This window comes from Setaria italica, chromosome V, assembly GCF_000263155.2.
Source record: "Setaria italica strain Yugu1 chromosome V, Setaria_italica_v2.0, whole genome shotgun sequence".
NCBI lineage: Eukaryota > Viridiplantae > Streptophyta > Magnoliopsida > Poales > Poaceae > Setaria > Setaria italica.
In genome coordinates, this window is record NC_028454.1 from 4,479,076 (window position 1) to 4,498,581 (window position 19,506).

Consider the following 19,506-nt stretch of genomic DNA (forward strand, 5'->3'; position numbering starts at 1 on the left):
TTCCACTCGGATGGATCAGGATGAAAAATTCACATCGAAAACGAAACAAGAAGCTAGCTGTGGGCCTAGTAGTGCTCGGCCTTCCGCCAATCGTATCCGGTTTCCGGAAGCCCGTGGCTTCCACTGTTTGACATTCGTGCGTGCATCCTCATCCGTCCGATGCGTTCCCTTCTCTCTCAACCCTAACCTGCTCCTTCTCTCCTCGAGCCGCCGCCCGCCTTGCTGCTGCCACCTGCGCTTCGCCGTCCGGCGGCCGCCGCCCCGGCCGAGGAGCTCCACCGCCGGGCCCTGCGGCCGCGCGCCTCCGGTGGCGCTGCGGCCGCGTCACTGCCCCCGCCCCCACTCCTCCCCCGATGCGCTGACGGAGCACGACGTGAGGTGCGTGCACCCATCGCCATCATCCCATCCCGTCCCTTGCAAACGCAACTGCTGCTTGCATTTCTGGTTTGCTTCCTCCGCTAGCCGCTGCCTGCCGCGCCATCGTCGATGCATGCGTTTGGATTCCTTCGCCTGCCTGCTCTAGTTGAATAATTTTGAATCCATCCAAGCAACGAAGCTAAGTGACCCGGCCGCCGGACCCTAGATTGACGAGTACCTGCGCTAGTACTAACAGGTCTGGATATATATAGTATGTTGTGCGCGTGGCTTGTTTCTACTGGATGTGATTGTGCGCGTGGCTTGTTCTCCTACTGGATGTGCTTGCGCGCGTGGTTTGTTCTGATTATTCTCCGGTTGATTGAACTCTGAACTGTGTTGTTCTTCTGCTCCTGGAAGTGACTGATTTTTCTCCAGTTGATTGGACTCTGAACTCCTAATCCATGGATTGATATATTTTGTTGTCAACTACAAATAGCATAACTCCATATCATCCAGTCTGTGTGCATCCATCTAGTGTGCTTAGTTCCATCTATCAATCGATTGGGTTGGCTGTTTGCGAATGACTACTACCAGTCGACCGTATAGGTTGGTTTGTGTGATTTCTTAGAGAGTTAGCTTCCTTGTTGAACAGCGAGGCCATGCTATTTGTTCATCTCGATCGACCTTGCTCGTCTAATAGTCCCGCTCGGCTTAATTGCATGTGTAGTCGACTTAATCTGTGGGTCAGGCATGATAGAAATTCAAATTTTGTGACATCGATCTGCTACTGGAGTTGAGTTGATTACCACTCTAGCTATTAGCTGACTAGCTGCTTGCTGACCTCCATGGGTTGGGTTCATTCTGGGTGCACGTGCTTACGAGGTCCCTGAACAAGCCGCACGTCTTGGAGGCCCTTTTCTGTGGTGTGCACTCTTTCCACCTTCTCTAGCGAAACACATGACCCATCACATCCAGCCCACCAGGTCTACGTAGTGCCTCCCAGTTTATTGGACTCGAGAGTATATGATGCCCATCATATAATACAGATATAATTCTAGTACTATGTACACATACAAGCTAGTATATTTTTACTGTACTCCACACATGGCTCATCACATCCAGCCCATCAGGTCTACGCAGTGCCCCCTAGTTTATTGGGCTAGAGAGTATATGATGCCCATCATGTAGTACAGATGTACTTCTAGTACTATGTACACATACAAGTAGTATATTTTCACTGCACTGGAGTAGTTAAATTAATAATGACACATTTACAATATCCTGGGCATTGCTAATTAATTAAGGCGCGCCAATATACTCGTACCCGTAGGAACTACGACCAGCTGCCACCTGAAAGCATTCATGCAAAGAGGATAGAAGAACACACCATGTCCGTGGTAAGGCTGTGCATCCCAAGAACTAAGAAGAACAAAGGACTTGGCATTGGTTTTATCGTGGTCAACACCGCAAACAAGCTTGTGGTCATGACTTGTGGCTACTCGTTAAATGAATGGGTTAAGGGCACAAAGGTAGGCGTCACATTCTATGACAGGAGAGATTCTAGTGCCGAAGCGATGTGGGTTAATACAGAGAAGGAGGTTGCATTGCTTCTCATAAGTACCTCTCCAATCTCGAACTCTCTGAGTATCCTACTGTCTATTTCTCGTACGATGATGTTAGAGTTGGGCTAAATACATGTCCTATCATATCCAGCCCATCAGGTCTACGCAGTGCCCCCAGTTTATTGGGCTAGAGAGTATACGATGCCCATCATGTAGTACAGATGTACTTCTAGTACTATATACACATACAACCTAGTATATTTTCAGCTCGATAGCATTAATGCAAAGAGGATAGAAGAAGAACACGCCATGTCCGTGGTAAGGCTTTACATCGCAAGAAGTAAGAAGAACAAAGGACGTGGCACCGGTTTTATCGTGGTCAACACCGCGAACAAGCTTGTGGTGATGACCTGTGGCCACCCGTTAAATGAATGGGTTAGGGGCACAAAGGTAGGCGTCACATTCCATGACATGGGAGATGCCAGTGCCGAAGCGGTGTGGGTTAATACAGAGAAGGAGGTTGCATTGCTTCTCATAGATACCTCTTCTAATCCTGAACTCTCTGCGTATCCTGCTGTCGATTTCTCGTACGATGACGTTGGAGTTGGAGATTTTCTCGTGACGCTTGGGCATCCTCATGGCATGCGAGGCTATCACGATGTATGGAACAATTTCGGCTTAGTCACCTAAGTTGCTTCCATCCTAAAACAGCTACTGTTAATCACGTACGAATAATTAACACACGTGCGCGCACACAGAGGCGTACAGTGCATGCATATTGATAGTAGCTAACGTGCACTACATGAATGTATACTTGCAGCAAGGAGGTCGGTCCTACTGCCACTGGTTTGGGCAGTATTGTCCAAATATTTAACTAGTGGTGACTTTGCCACCGGTCCGGGCGCGTGCGGCTCACCAGTTTTTGGAGTAGATGGCCGGGTGGTAGGCATGATCATCTCTGGAGTCCAAGATATGACATATGTTTCTTTCAGTGGGGTGGATATGGGAGACACTACAGATGTACTTCTAGTACTATGTATGTGTCTAGTATACGTTCACTGTACTCCACACATGGCCCATCACATCAAGCCCATCAGGTCGACGCAGTACCGTGGTAAGGCTGTGCATCGCAAGAAGTAAGAAGAACAAAGGACGTGGCACCGGTTTTATCGTGGTCAACACCGCGAACAAGCTTGTGGTGATGACCTGTGGCCACCCGTTAAATGAATGGGAATGGGTTAGGGGCACAAAGGTAGGCGTCACATTCCATGACATGGGAGATGCTAGTGCCGAAGCGGTGTGGGTTAATACAGAGAAGGAGGTTGCATTGCTTCTCATAGATACCTCTTCTAATCCTGAACTCTCTGCGTATCCTGCTGTCGATTTCTCGTACGATGACGTTGGAGTTGGAGATTTTCTCGTGACGCTTGGGCATCCTCATGACATGCGGGGCTATCACGGTATGGAACAATTTTGGCTTGGTCACCTAAGTTTCTTCTATCCTGAAACAGCTACTGTTAATCACGTACGAATAATTAACACACGCGCGCGCACACAGAGGCGTACAGTGCATGCATGTTGATATTTGCTAACGTGCACTACATGGATGTATACTTGCAGCAAGGAGGTCGGTCCTACTGCCACTGGTTTGATCAGTATTGTCCAAATATTTAATTAGTGGTGACTTTGCCACCGGTCCGGGCGCGTGCGGCTCACCAGTTTTTGGAGTAGATGGCCGGGTGGTAGGCATGATCATCTCTGGAGTCCAAGATATGACATATGTTCTTTCAGTGGGGTGGATATGGGAGACACTACAGATGTACTTCTAGTACTATGTATTTGTCTAGTATACGTTCACTGTACTCCACACATGGCCCAACACATCAACCCATAAGGTCGACACAGTGCCCCCCAGTTTATTGGGCGAGAGAGGATATGGTGCCCATCATGTAGTACAGATGTATTTCTCGTACTATGTACACATACACTGTGCTCCACACCTGGCCCATCACATCCAGCCCGTCAGGTCTATGCAGTGCCCCTCAATTTTTTGGGCTAGAGAGTATATGATGCCCATCATGTAGTACAGATGTACTTATAGTACTATGTACACATTCAAGCTCGTATATTTTCACTGCACTGGAGTAGTTAAATTAATAATGGCACATTTACAATATCCTAGCATTGCTAATTAATTAAGGCGCGCCAGTATACTCGTACCCGTAGGAACTATGACCAGCTGCCACCCGGAAGCATTCATGCAAAGAAGATAGAAGAAGAAGACGCCATGTCCGTGGTAAGGCTGTGCATCGCAAGAACAAAGAAGAACAAAGGACGTGGCACCGGTTTTATCGTGGTCAACACCGCGAACAAGCTTGTGGTCATGACCTGTGGCCACCCGTTAAATGAATGGGTTAGGGGCACAAAGGTAGGCGTCATATTCCATGACATGGGAGATGCTAGTACCGAAGCGGTGTGGGTTAATACAGAGAAGGAGGTTGCATTGCTTCTCATAGATACCTCTTCCAATCCTGAACTCTCTGCGTATCCTGCTGTCGATTTCTCGTACGATGACGTTAGAGTTGGAGATTTTCTCCTGACGCTTGGGCATCCGCATGGCATGCGGAGCTATCACGATGTATGGAACAATTTCGGCTTGGTCACCTAACTTTCTTCCATCCTAGAACAGCTACTGTTGATCACGTACGAATAATTAACACACGTGTGCGCACACAGTGCATGCATATTGATAGTAGCTAACGTGCACTACATGAATGTATACTTGCAGCAAGGAGGTCGGTCCTACTACCACTGGTTTGGGCAGTATTGTCCAAATATTTAATTGGTGGTGACTTTGGCACCGATCCGGGCACGTGCGGCTCACCAGTTTTTGCAGTAGATGGCCGAGTGGTATTCATGACCATCTCTGACGTCCAAGATATGACATATGTTCTTTCAGTGGGGTGGATACGGTAGACACTACAGATGTACTTCTAGTACTATGTATGTGTCTTGTATAGGTTAATTTTACTCCACACATGACCCATCACATCAAGCCAATCAGGTCGACGCAGTGCCCCCCCCCCATTTTATTGGGCTAGAGAGGATATGATGCCCATCATGTAATACAGATGTATTTCTAGTACTATGTACACATACACTGTACTCCACACATGACCCATCACATCCAGCCCATCAAGTCTATGCAGTGCCCCTCAGTTTATTGGGCTAGAGAGTATATGATGCCCATCATGTAGTACAGATGTACTTCTAGTACTATGTACACATACAAGCTCGTATATTTTCACTGCAATGGAGTAGTTAAATTAATAATGGCACATTTTACAATATCGTGGGCATTGCTAATTAATTAAGGCGCGCCAGTATACTCGTACCCACAGGAGCTATGACCAGCTGCCACCCGGAAGCATTCATGCAAAGAGGATAGAAGAAGAACACGCCATGTCCGTTGTAAGGCTGTGCATCGCAAGAACTAAGAAGAACAAAGGACGTGGCACCGGTTTTGTCGTGGTCAACACCGCGAACAAGCTTGTGGTCATGACCTGTGGCCACCCGTTAAATGAATGGGTTAGAAGCACAAAGGAATGCATCACATTCCATGACATGGGAGATGCTAGTGCCGAAGCGGTGTGGGTTAATACAGAGAAGGAGGTTGCATTGCTTCTCATAGATACCTCTTCTAATCCTGAACTCTCTGCGTATCCTGCTGTTGATTTCTCGTACGATGACGTTGGAGTTGGAGATTTTCTCGTGACGCTTGGGCATCCTTATGGCATGCGGGGCTCACGATGTATGGAATAATTTCGGCTTGGCCACCTAAGTTGTTTCCATCCTAAAACAGATACTGTTAATCACGTACGAATAATCAACACACGTGCGCGCACACAGAGGCGTACATTGCATGCATATTGATATTTGCTAACGTGCACTACATGAATGTATACTTGCAGCAAGGAGGTCGGTCGTACTGCCACTGGTTTGAGCAGTATTGTCCAAATATTTAATTAGTGGTGACTTTGGCACCGGTCTGGGCGCGTGCGGCTCACCAGTTTTTGGAGTAGATGGCCGGGTGGTAGGCATGATCATCTCTGGAGTCCAAGATATGACATATGTTTCTTTCAGTGGGGTGGATATGGGAGACACTACAGATTTACTTCTAGTACTATGTATGTGTCTAGTATACGTTCACTGTACTCCACACATGGCCCATCATATGAAGCCCATCAAGTCGACGCAGTGCCCCCCAGTTTATTGGGCGAGAGAGGATATGGTGCCCATCATGTAGTACAGATGTATTTCTCGTACTATGTACACATACACTGTACTCCACACACGGCCCATCACATCCAGCCCATCAGATCTATACAGTGCCCCTCAATTTTTTGGGCTAGAGAGTATATGATGCCCATCATGTAGTACAGATGTACTTTTAGTACTGTGTACACATACAAGCTCGTATATTTTCACTGCACTGGAGTAGTAAAATTAATAACGGCTCATTTACAATATCCTAGCATTGCTAATTAATTAAGGCGCGCCAGTATACTCGTACCCGTAGGAACTATGACCAGCTGCCACCCGGAAGCATTCATGCAAAGAAGATAGAAGAAGAAGACGCCATGTCCGTGGTAAGGCTGTGCATCGCAAGAACTAAGAGGAACAAAGGACGTGGCACCGGTTTTATCGTGGTCAACACCACGAACAAGCTTGTGGTGATAACCTGTGGCCACCCGTTAAATGAATGGGTTAGGGGCACAAAGGTAGGCGTCATATTCCATGACATAGGAGATGCTAGTGTCGAAGCTGTGTGGGTTAATATAGAGAAGGAGGTTGCATTGCTTCTCATAGATACCTCTTCCAATCCTGAACTCTCTGCGTATCCTGCTGTCGATTTCTCGTACGATGACGTTGGAGTTGGAGGTTTTCTCGTGACGCTTGGGCATCCTCATGGCATGCGGGGCTATCACGATGTATGGAACAATTTCGGCTTGGTCACCTAAGTTGCTTCCATCCTAAAACAGCTACTGTTAATCACGTACGAATAATTAACACACGTGCGCGCACACAGAGGCGTACAGTGCATGCATATTGATATTTGCTAACGTGCAACTACATGAATGTATACTTGCAGCAAGGAGGTCGGTCCTACTGCCACTGGTTTGGGCAGTATTGTCCTAATATCTAATTAGTGGTGACTTTGCCACCGGTCCGGGCGCGTGCGGCTCATCAGTTTTTGGAGTAGATGGCTGGGTGGTAGGCATGATGATCTCTGGAGTCCAAGATATGACATATGTTTCTTTCAGTGGGGTGGATATGGGAGACACAACAGATGTACTTGTAGTACTATGTATGTGTCTAGTATACGTTCACTGTACTCCACACATGACTCATCACATAGTGCCCATCAGGTCAATGCAGTGCCCCCCCTGTTTATTGGGCGAGAGAGGATATGGTGCCCATCATGTAGTACAGATGTATTTCTCGTACTATGTACACATACACTGTACTCCACACATGGCCCATCACATCCACCCCATCAGGTCTATGCAGTGCCCCTCAATTTTTTGGGCTAGAGAGTATATGCCCATCATGTAGTACAGATGTACTTCTAGTACTATGTACACATACAAGCTCGTATATTTTCACGGCACTGGAGTAGTTAAATTAATAATGGCACATTTACAATATCCTGGGCATTGCTAATTAATTAAGGCGCGTCAGTATACTCGTACCCGTAGGAACTATGACCAGCTGCCACCCGGAAGCATTCGTGCAAAGAGGATAGAAGAAGAACACGCCATGTCCGTGGTAAGGCTGTGCATCGCAAGAACAAAGAAGAACAAAGGACGTGGCACCGGTTTTGTCGTGGTCAACACCGCGAACAAGCTTGTGGTCATGACCTGTGGCCACTCGTTAAATGAATGGGTTAGGGGCACAAAGGAATGCATCACATTCCATGACATGGGAGATGCTAGTGCCGAAGCGGTGTGGGTTAATACAGAGAAGGAGGTTGCATTGCTTCTCATAGATACCTCTTCCAATCCTGAACTCTCTGCGTATCCTGCTGTCGATTTCTCGTACGATGACGTTAGAGTTGGAGATTTTCTGGTGACGCTTGGGCAGCCTCATGGCATGCGGGGCTATCACGATGTATGGAGCAATTTCGGCGTGGTCACCTAAGTTGCTTCCATCCTAAAACAGCTACTGTTAATCACGTACGAATGATTAACACACGTGCGCGCACACAGTGCATGCATATTGATAGTAGCTAACGTGCACTACATGAATGTATACTTGCAGTAAGGAGGTCGGTTCTACTGGCACTGGTTTGGGCAGTATTGTCCAAATATTTAATTGGTGGTGACTTTGGCACCGGTCCGGGCGCGTGCGGCTGACCAGTTTTTGGAGTAGATGGCCAGGTGGTAGGCATGAGCGTCTCTGGAGTCCAAGATATGACATATGTTCTTTCAATGGGTTGGATTTGGGAGACACTACAGATGTACTTCTAGTACTATATATGTGTATAGTATACGTTCACTGTACTCCACACATGGCCCATCACATCAAGCCCATCAGGTCTACGCAGTGCCCCCAGTTAGTTGGGCAAGAGAGGATATGATGCCCATCATGTAGTACAGATGTATTTCTAGTATTATGTACACATATACTGTACTCCACCCATGGCCCATCACATCCAGCCCATCAGGTCTATGCAGTGCCCCTCAGTTTATTGGGCTAGAGAGTATATGATGCCCACATGTAGTACAGATGTACTTCTAGTACTATGTCCACATAGAAGCTAGTATATTTTCACTACACTGGAGTAGTTAAATTAATAATGGCACATTTACAATATCCTGGGCATTGCTAATTAATTAAGGCTTTGTAACCGCAGAAACTATGACCAGCTGCCACTCGAAAGCATTCATGCAAAGAGGATAGACGAAGAACACGCCATGTCCGTGGTAAGGCTGTGCATCACAAGAACTAATTAGAATAAAGGACGTGGCACCGGTCTTATCGTGGTCAACACCGCGAACAAGCTTTTGGTCATGACCTATGGCCACCCGTTAAATGAATGGGTTAGGGGCACAAAGGTAGGCGTCACATTCCATGACATGAGAGATGCTAGTGCCGAAGCGGTGTGGGTTAATATAGAGAAGGAGGTTGCATTACTTCTCATAGATACCTCTTCCAATCCTGAACTCTCTGCGTATCTTGCTATCGATTTCTCGTACGATGACGTTGGAGTTGGAGATTTTCTCGTGACACTTGGGCATCCGCATGGCATGCGGAGCTATCACGATGTATGGAACAATTTCGGTTTGGTCACCAAACTTTCTTCCATCCTAAAACAGCTACTGTTAATCACGTAAGAATAATTGACACACGTGTGCGCACACAGTGCATGCATATTGATAGTAGCTAACGTGCACTACATGAATGTATACTTGCAGCAAGGAGGTCGGTCCTACTGCCACTGGTTTGGGCAGTATTGTCCAAATATTTAATTAGTGGTGACTTTGTCACAGGTCCGGGCGCGTGCGGCTCACCTATTTTTGGAGTAGATGGCCGGGTGGTAGGGATGATCATCTCTGGAGTCCAAGATATGACATATGTTCTTTCAGTGGGGTGGATATGGGAGACACTACAGATGTACTTCTAGTACTATGTACACATACAAGCTAGTATATTTTCACTGCACTGGAGTAGTTAAATTAATAATGGCACATTTACAATATCCTGGGCATTGCTAATTAATTAAGGCGCGCCAGTATACTCGTACCTGCAGGAACTATGACCAGTTGCATCCCGGAAGCATTGATGCAAAGTATGGCGGAACCACCTCTGATTAACTTAACTAAAGCACGGTTAAGTCGCCTGACGTGCGATCCTCATGCCTTAATCAAGTTAACTCGATGTGCCTGTGACGGCCTCGGACAAAAATCCTACGCGTCAATCTTAATACGAGCCCCTGATCACCTGTCTTAGTTTTTCCAAGCCTAAGTGTTCAACCTCCAGCTCTTTCAACCCCTGCGATCCGACCCCTCGCCGTGGTCTTTCCAGTTCCGACCCCGCCGACCCTCAACCCCCGTCGGATCTTCCTAAGCCATCCCGCAGCATTGCCCTCCAGTTCGAGCAGTGGACCACCGAGACTGACCGGTGGGCCCACTAGATCTTTTCCCCTAGATCTCCCGTGACAGGCGCACTCGAGTTGCATGCCCGCTTCAGTTTTTCCCCGCCGCGTGGCTCAACTCCTCTGACGTCCGCCGCTCCGCCTCGTCTCCGGCCCGCGACAAGATGGATTCTCGCGCCCCCTTCCCCAATCGCGGCAGAAGCCCCTCTGCAACCCTTTCTGCAGTACCTCGCCGCCCGCGCCCATCATCACATCGCCAGATCCCGGCCGCAGAGCCTGATGCCGCCCGTCTTTTCTGTCACCTCGCCACAGACGCGCTGCCCCGGTCTTTGCTACACGACGATTCCTCCTTCGCCAACCCAAACCGCGGCAGCGACAGCTCCTTTTTTCCGCCCTGTCAGAAGCCGCTCCGACAATCTGTTGCTCCGCGCTCGCCCGCGCGCCCGCAGCCGCCTGTCTTCTCACCTGTGCGCCCTCGATCCTAGTGCTGTTTTCCCGGTCACTTCCATCAGATCCACCGCACGACGACGCCCGCCTCCGCCAAATCTCAACCACCAGCAAACCCGCGCCTGCGCCGCCCTGACGTCAGGGCCCAATGACCGCCGGCGTCATCCCCGAAGTCCTTCTTCACCGCCCTCGTCGCTCAATCGCCGCCCGGGCAGAGCACTCCATCGCTTCTTCCCCGGCCTTCGCGCCGCTCCCCCTTCTCACTCCCGCGCAGCTATAAAAGGGAATGCAGAAGTCCTGCCGGAGTTTTCCCTCTGCCCTAGCTGCCATCTCTCTTGCTCCCTGTTCGAACTCACAGCGCCACCACCTAAGTCTGAGGAACTCTCCTCTGTGCTCAAGCACCACCGATTTCCCTGATTCGCCAGCCACTGCTTTCAGTGCTGCCCAAGAGCTTGCTTGTGATCCACAAGAAGCACCGCCGCCGCCGGACTTTCTCGCCGCCATCCCAAGCCCTTAGTTCTTCCGCCCAAGCCTCCTCTGTAAGACGAAGGTAGGCTGCCGACCCTTGTTCGCTTCGCCCGACTCCTCTTATCCGCCCGACCCTGGTTCCATCTCGCCCGACCCTGTCTGTTCCGCCGACCCTTCTCCGCCTCGCCTGAGGGCTCGACTGTATCTTTTTCTTTGAACTGAGGGTGTATGTGTAAAACTTGGGGACCTTTCAGCGTTGAGTCTGAGGACCCCTAGTACATCAAACCCTCTAGATTAAGGGTCAGATCATAAGTTTTTTCCCCTCCGACCCTTACCTCTTGATCTCCATCAACTCCTTTGAACCTCCCCACCCTCCTGTAACTTGTCGCAAGTTTCTGGGCTCAGACTTGCAAGTTTTGCTGTTGAAATAACCGTCTATGCTAACCAATGCATTGCATTTGTGTAGAGCTGCGTCTCGCCGACGGCTACTACGAGCTGCACCCGGCGCCAGAAGACGACGGTGTAGCTGAGCTTTTGCCCCCAGAAGCCGAAGCTGCCCCAGAAGTCGAGCAGTTCCCTTCCTCTTTGCTCGAAGGCAAGCCCCGGATGCATGAATCCCCCTATGTTTTACCAGACTTGCGCATGCCTTCTTTAACATGCTTGTGCATTTACGTATAGGAGTTGTTTGGAACCCTAGATGCATAACTTAGCTTCCGTGATCTGAACACTAGCTGTTGGACCGAGTAGATGCTTGCTTAAATAGGAAACGGTAAAAGCCGAGTGATTCCCTGTCACTCGCGAGTTGTAGGAGTTGGATGTTTACTCTTCTGTCACAACTATAAGGACGATGGACGGGGCAGGGTTTTGGGTAACTCTTTGGTGGTCGGCTGATCGCCCCGTCTGTCTATGAAAAATGCTAAGGCCCGACAGTGGTGGTGTTTGTGATCAAGTGTTTGAAAGTACTAATCTCATACCTAGAATGGGATGGGGAAGCCTAGTACCTGATTGAACTAGGGCGTGGCTTATACCCCTGCTGTCCCTGGAACGAGGTTCCCATGGTGCATCATGTGGGTGCAAGTGCGGTCACAGTACGGCAGAGGCCGGGACTGTGGAGCATTGCATGCCAAGGGAAGTTTGGACCTGACACGCGCCTGGGAATTGATGGGGACGACCGACACGGGAAGCGGCCCTTGTGGTGCGCGGATGTCGTGAGATTAGGTTCGCCATGCATGGTTAAGAAACTCGAATCAATTCGTCTGCCTCTCACAGTTTGAGACTGCTTGATCGCTATGTCACCTGAGTAAATAAGGAATCTGATGATGACATGGTTTTGCTGATGTTGTATATACCTTTGATTGGTTCTATGATTGCTTAGAATAGGTTACAAACTTAGAACGGATAATGAACTTAGAACCGGAGCTAAAACTTGAAAGTAGGGTTACCTTAGCGCTTTTGGCAAACAAACCCCTCAGCCAAAAAAACCCTTGCATGTCTAGAAGAGGTAGTTTAGCGCGCTCCCTGTCGGTTAAGTCTTGTTGAGCTTAATTAGTAGCTCAGCCTTGTTGTGGCTCTTCTTTTTCAGGTAAAGTTGCTGCTTCTGAGCCCCTTTCTGCTAGCACTTGGCCGCCCCAACTCCCTCCGGGTTGGACGGTCGAGTGGGATCCCTCCTCGGACGGCGAGGAGAGGGATCAGTGACGTCCCGGTTGGCCTCGGTTGGCCTCACCAGGGATGTCCGACCCCGACGAAATAGCTTCCGCTTGTTGTTTTATCTTCGGTGGTTTTCTTTCAAACCTTGTAAACTCTGATGATGGTTTATAACCAAACTAGATGGTTAATTTGCTTAACTTAGTGGACTTGTTGTATTCTCTGGAACCGCTCACCTTCGGGTGGGTCTGTTATTCGGTCCTGTTCAAGTGGTTAAATCGGATGAAATCCGATGGCACTTCGTGTTTACTCGGTTAGGCATGAGCGTCGCGTGTCATGCGACTAAATCATGTTTAACTAAGCAAATCCGAAGTGGATCCACCACAGTACCGTTGGATTTCATCCGATTTAACCACTTAATAGGATCGAGTTAGCATAGCTCACACGAAGGTGAGTGGTTCCAGAGAATACAACAGATCCATAATTTGATTAACAAGTTGTTAACAAGTTTACAAAGGTTGAAAGAAACAACAGAAGTTAGAAACAAGCGGAAGCTACTCGTTGGGGTCGGATATCCCTGGTGAGGCCAGCCAGGACATCAATGATCCCATTCCCCACCGTCCGAGGAAGGATCCCACTCGATCGTCCAACCCGGAGGGAGCTGGGGCGGCAAGTGCCAGCAGCAAGCTCTGAAGCTGCAACTTCACCTGAAAAGAGAAGCCACAACAAGGCTGAGCTTCTAAGCTCAACAAGACTTAACCGACCGGTGAGAGAAACTATTCCACCACGGCTAGACATGCAAGGCTCTTTGGCTGAGGTGTTTTGTTTGCCAAAAGCGACTATGTTAGGTCCTTGCTTTCAAAGTTTTAGCTCAGATTCTAAGTTCATTTACCAGTCTATGTTGGCAACTTACACTAAGCAAACATAGATCCAATTTTATGTATATAAGCTCATCATCAAGACCATGTCATCATCAGACTCCTTCATTACTCAGTGTAGCATTATGATCAAGCAGTCTCAAACTGTGAGAGGTAGACGAATCGATTCGAGTTCCTTAACCATGCATGATGAACCTAACCTCACGATATCCGCGCACCATCAGTTCCCTAACCCGTGTCGGGTCCACTTCCTTTGGTGCAAGGTTCCACAGACCCAGCCTCTGTCGTTCTGCGACCACACTTGCCACCACGTGCAGCCGTAGGGGAACTTCGTTCCAAGGACAGTGGAGCGACCGCTCACGTTTAGGTTCAATCGGGTATTAGGCTTCCATATCCCATATTGGGTATGAGATTAGTACTTTCAAACACTTAATCACGAACACCGCCACTGTCGGGCCTTAACAGGTTCAGTAAACAGACGGGGCGATCAGCCGACCACCAAAAGAGTTAACCATAACCCTGCCCCGTCCATTGTCCTTATAGTTGTAACAGAAGAAAACAACCAACTCCTATAACTCGCGAGTGACAGGAAATCACTCAGCTTTTACCGCTTCCTATTTAAGCATTGCAACTACTCGACCCAACAGACTAGTGTACATTTCAAAGGAACTATGGCATGCATCTATGGTTGCAAACAACTCCTATACGTAAATGCACAATCATGAGAAGGAAGGCATGCGCAAGTTTGGAAAGATGGGTTCATGATCCGGGGCTTGCCTTCAAGCGGAGAGGAGGGAAACTAGTCTTCAGCTGGGGCTGCTTCGGCTTCTGGGATTGGCAGCTCAGCTACGGCTCTGTCTTCGGGCGCCGGGTGTAGCTCGTAGACGCCGTCAGCGAGACGTAACTCTACACGAATGCAAATGCAGGAGTTAGTGTTTAGACGGTTATTTCAACACACTTGCAAGTTAAAGCTCGGACACTTGTAGCAAGGCTACAGAAAAGGTGGGGGAAGTTCACTTTAGTTGGTGGAGAACAGGATAAAAGGGTCGGATGGGGGAAAACTTGGGATCTGACCCTTAAAGTTAAGAAATAACTGTGTCGTGGTCCTCGGACTTAACACCGGGGAGTTCCCGATATTTTGCACAGATACCCTCGGGTCAAGGAAAAGGATACAGCCAAGCCCTTTGGCGAGATGATAAGGGTCGGCGAAACAGATAGGGTCGAGCGAGGCGAAAAAGGGGCTAGGCGAATCGTAAAGGGGTCGGCAGCTTACCTTCAGGTTTATAGGTGAAGCTTGGGGTCGGGAAGGAGCAGACTTGGGTGGAAGGACTTAAGCACTAAGGCTTGGGCGGCGGCGAGGTTGGACAATGCTCCGGCGGCGGCGGAGCTTCTTGTGGGCAACAAAGAAGCTCTAGCACACCACGAAGGAGCAGACGGCTGGGTGGACTGGGGAGAAGCGGACTTGAGTGGAGAGGGGAACTTTTCGAGATTTCAGCGGGATTGCTCAAGTGCGCTCAGAGTAGGGGAGGTGAAACAGCAAGGGCGAAGGAAGTCCGGTGGAACTCTGGCATTCCTTTTTATAGCTGCGCGGAAGAGAGAGATTTCGAGCAGCACGAAGACCGGGAAGAAAAGGATGGGGTGCGCTGCCATGATGGCGATTGAGCGGCGATGGGCGGCGGAACAGGACCTTGGAGATAGAGTCTTCGGCCATTGGGCACTGGAGACAAGGCGGAGCAGGCGCGGTTTTGCCGGGGTTTAGATTTGGCGGAGGTGAGCGTAGCCTGGTCGCGTCGAGCGGCGGATTTGACTGGTGTGACAGGGGGAAAGGCGCTACAAGCGAGGTTGCAACAGGTGAAGTGATAGGGCGAGCAGCGGCGCGAGCAAGCGCGAAACAGCGGCATTGCCGAAGCACGTCACTGGTGGGGCGAGAAAAGGAGCTGTCGCGGCCAAAGTCGGGGTTGGCGAGGGAGGTATCGTCGTGGAGTGAGCTCGTGCGCGGCGCGACTGTGGAGAGGCGGCGGAAAAATCGGAAGGCATCGGGTCTTACAGCCGGGGATCCGGTGAGATGATGGACGCGGGTCGCGAGGCGGTCTGACGCAGCAGCGGCAAAACTCTGCCATGGCAGCGACGGGGCACCTTGGCGCGGCCGGCGAGGGCGCGAGCGAGACGGGGAGAAGCAGAAAGGGTTGCAGAGGGGCTTCCGCTACGATTGGGGAGGAGGGCGCGTGGATCCATCCTATCGCGGCCGGCGGCTGGGCGAAGCGGCGGGTGTCAGAGAGATCATGCCACGCGGCGGGGAAGCTCTGAAGCGGGCGCATGCTGCTCGGCGCGTCTGCCTCGTGAGATCCGGGGAGAAGATTGCGGGTCCACCAGTCAGTCTCGGTTGTTCCACAGCTCCAAGATTGAAAGGAACACTGCCTTTGGGTACTCAGAAGGAACCGGCAGTTTTGGTTGGGTTCTCAGGGGTCGGGACTAAGAACCGGTTTTTGGAGCGCTTAAGCTCAGGGGAGCTGAGACAGAGGGATTAGGGACCCGGATTAAGATTAACTCGGCCAATCAACCAAGGTCGTTACACCTATGGGTTCGGATACGTATAGACATGGCCCGAGTACTCCTACTCGGTCCAATAGTTAGTAGCGGCCTCTAGCAAGACGTGCCAACTCCTATACGCACACGAAGATCATATCAGACGAACCGTCACAACATTATGTACATGCTATTCCCTTTGCCTCACGATATTTGGTCTAGCTCCAAGCCGACCGCTCTTTCTCGATCCTGTGATTCGGAATCCCTTTGTAGGTTAACTCTTAACCGTACGTAGCATGGTCATGCATTTTCGGATCCGATCACTCGAGGGGCCCAGAGATATCACTCTCAATCAGATAGGGGTAAATTCCATCTTGATTGACCATGTCTCACAGCATTCTTCCTGACAAACCCGAAAGCTACCTTTATAACTACCCTGTTACGGTGTAGCGTTTGATTGCCCCTAAGTGAGTCGATTCACATCTCGAGTACATGCGACAATCTCAGGTCTAAGGATAAAGCGTACTTGTTGTGTAAAGCGAGAACTACTTCTCGTGTTGGGTCAGTCCTAGCCCATGTCTCCACATGCGCCCACATTGTTAGTTTAACATCTCCATGTCCATGACTTGTGAAACATAGTCATCAACTAATACATGTGCTAGTCTAATATTCATGTGTGTCCTCATATGAACTCCGACTAGGGACAACTTTAGAATAACCATACAAGTAAAGAGTTTTTTTAACAATTCACATAATTGCAAATCAATTCAAGTAGCCTTTAATGGATATTCAATGAACACAATATATAAAACATGGATACAAATGTAATATCATCATCTCTATGATTGCCTCTAGGTCATACCTCCAACACTCTCTGCGTATCCTGCTGTCGATTTCTCGTACGATGATGATAGAGTTGGAGATTTTCTCGTGACGCTTGGGCATCCTCATGGCATGCGGGGCTATCATGATGTATGGAACAACTCCGGCTTGGTCACCTCAGTTGCTTCCATCCTAAAACAGCTACTATTAATCATGTACGAATAATTAACACACGTGCGCGCGCACAGAGGCGTACAGTGCATGCATATTGATAGTAGCTAACGTGCACTACATGAATGTATACTTGCAGCAAGGAGGTCTGTCCTACTGCCACTGGTTTGGGCAATATTGTCCAAATATTTAATTAGTGGTGACTTTGGCACCGGTCCGGGCGCGTGCGGCTCACCAGTTTTTGGAGTAGATGGCCGGGTGGTAGGCATGAGCATCTCTTAAGTCTAAGATATGACATATGTTCTTTCAGTGGGGTGGATATGGGAGACACTACAAATGTACTTCCAGTACTATGTATGTGTCTAGTATACATTCACTGTACTCCACACATGGCCCATCACATCAGGCCTATCAGGTCTACGCAGTGGCCCCTAGTTTATTGGGCGAGAGAGGATATGATGCCCATCATGTAGTACAGATGTATTTCTAGTACTATGTACACATACACTGTACTTCACACCTTGCCCATCTCATCCATCCAATCAGGTCTATGCAGTGCCCCTCAGTTTATTGGGCTAGAGAGTAAATGATGCCCATCATGTAGTACAGATGTACTTCTAGTACTATGTACACATACAAGCTAGTATATTTTCACTGCACTGGAGTAGTTAAATTAATAATGGCACATAATATCCTGGGCATTGCTAATAAATTAAGGCGCACCAGTATACTCGTACCCGCAGGAACTATGACCAGCTCCCACCTGAAAGCATTCATGCAAAGCGGATAGAAGAAGAACACGCCATGTCCGTGGTAAGGCTGTGCATCGCAAGAACTAAGAAGAACAAAGGACGTGGCACCGGTTTTATCGTGGTCAACACCGCGAACAAGCTTGTGGTCATGACCTGTGGCCACTTGTTAAATGAATGGGTTAGAGGTACAAAGGTAGGCGTCACATTCCATGACATGAGAGATGCTAGTGCCAAAGCGGTGTGGGTTAATACAGAGAAGGAGGTTGCATTGCTTCTCATAGATACCCCTTCCAATCCTGAATTCTCTACGTATCCTGCTATCAATTTCTCGTACGATGACATTAGAGTTGGAGATTTTCTCGTGACACTTGGGCATCCTCATGGCATGCGGGGCTATCACGATGTATGGAACAATTTTGGCTTGGTCACCTAAGTTGCTTCCATCCTAAAACAGCTACTGTTAATCACATACGATAATTAACACACGTGCGCGCACACAGAGGCATACAGTGCATGCATATTGATAGTAGCTAACGTGCACTACATGAATGTATACTTGCAGCAAGGAGGTCGGTCCTACTGCCACTGGTTTGGGCAGTATTGTCCAAATATTTAATTAGTGGTGACTTTGGCAACGGTCTGGGCGCGTTCGGCTCACCAGTTTTTGAAGTAGATGGCTGGGTGGTAGGCATCAGCATCTCTGGTGTTCAAGATATGACATATGTTCTTTCAGTGGGGTGGATATGGGAGACACTGCTGAAGGCCGGGTGCAGGATCATCTGGAGGTAAAGGTAATCCCACATCTCTTCTTGTTACTTGTTAAGCACCCTTAGTTATTCCTCCCAAGTTAAAGAAACACTAAAATTAGCATCATGGATACGGGCGCACTACTAGTTTTTTTTTAAACAAAAGGCACACTTCTAGTTAATTAGCACTAGCTGAACCAGAGCTGTATTCTATATGTGATGATGATGCAGGGTCGGGTGCACTACGGTGATTGATGAAGAAGCTGGAGGTGCGATGGCCAACTTAAAGCTATAAGATGCGAGCAACTCGACGAGATCAGGGAAAGCTCAAGAACGTGTGTGGTGAGCACAAACTGATTGCTTCAATTAATTCAGGAAGCGGCAGCGGCAGCTAGCGGCAGTTCCTGGCCACACGTGTCTACGCCGGCGGGTTTCAACTATTCCGACCTTGGAGACTGCTGCACCTCCCTAGTTGGTTTTACCTTACTCTGCTGCATTCGTTTGTTTCACTAGGAACTCATTTACTTTGTTTCGCTGAAAGTAAAAGGTGTGCATAGCATGCACGTCTGCTCTGCCAGTTCGACTGGATGTAAAAGGTGTCTCTCGTCTCTGTGAGCGAGGCTGCCGACAGATGTTAGGCATCTAGGTCCCGTTTTCTTCGACTGACTTATTTTTAGCACCCGTCACATCGAATGTTTAGATACTAATTAGGAGTATTAGACGTAGACGATTTACAAAAGTCCTTACATAATACGAAGCTAAAAAGCGAGACGAATATGAGTTGTCATCGCAAGGGGGTGGGCAGGCACTCTGATGTGCAAGTCTGTTACCTAAACGTAACTGAGATCTGACGTGGGAGGGAGGGAGGTGGGTCATAATCAGGGCTGTACTTCATGGTGAGGCTGCGTAAAAAGACGACAGGATAGCTCCGCCGAAAAATTCAAGTGAGCTTATCGGATGTGGCCGACACGGGTG

The 19,506-nt window shown here is 48.9% G+C and overlaps 1 long non-coding RNA gene across 1 annotated transcript; it reads left to right on the top strand.

Moving 5' to 3' along the window:
- The first annotated feature begins 153 nt into the window (after positions 1-153).
- LOC105914359 lies at positions 154-19,217 on the top strand. Its single transcript, XR_002677847.1, has 3 exons — positions 154-378; positions 18,348-18,576; positions 18,763-19,217. It is a non-coding gene; the product is annotated as an uncharacterized LOC105914359 (long non-coding RNA).
- The last annotated feature ends 289 nt before the right edge of the window (positions 19,218-19,506 follow it).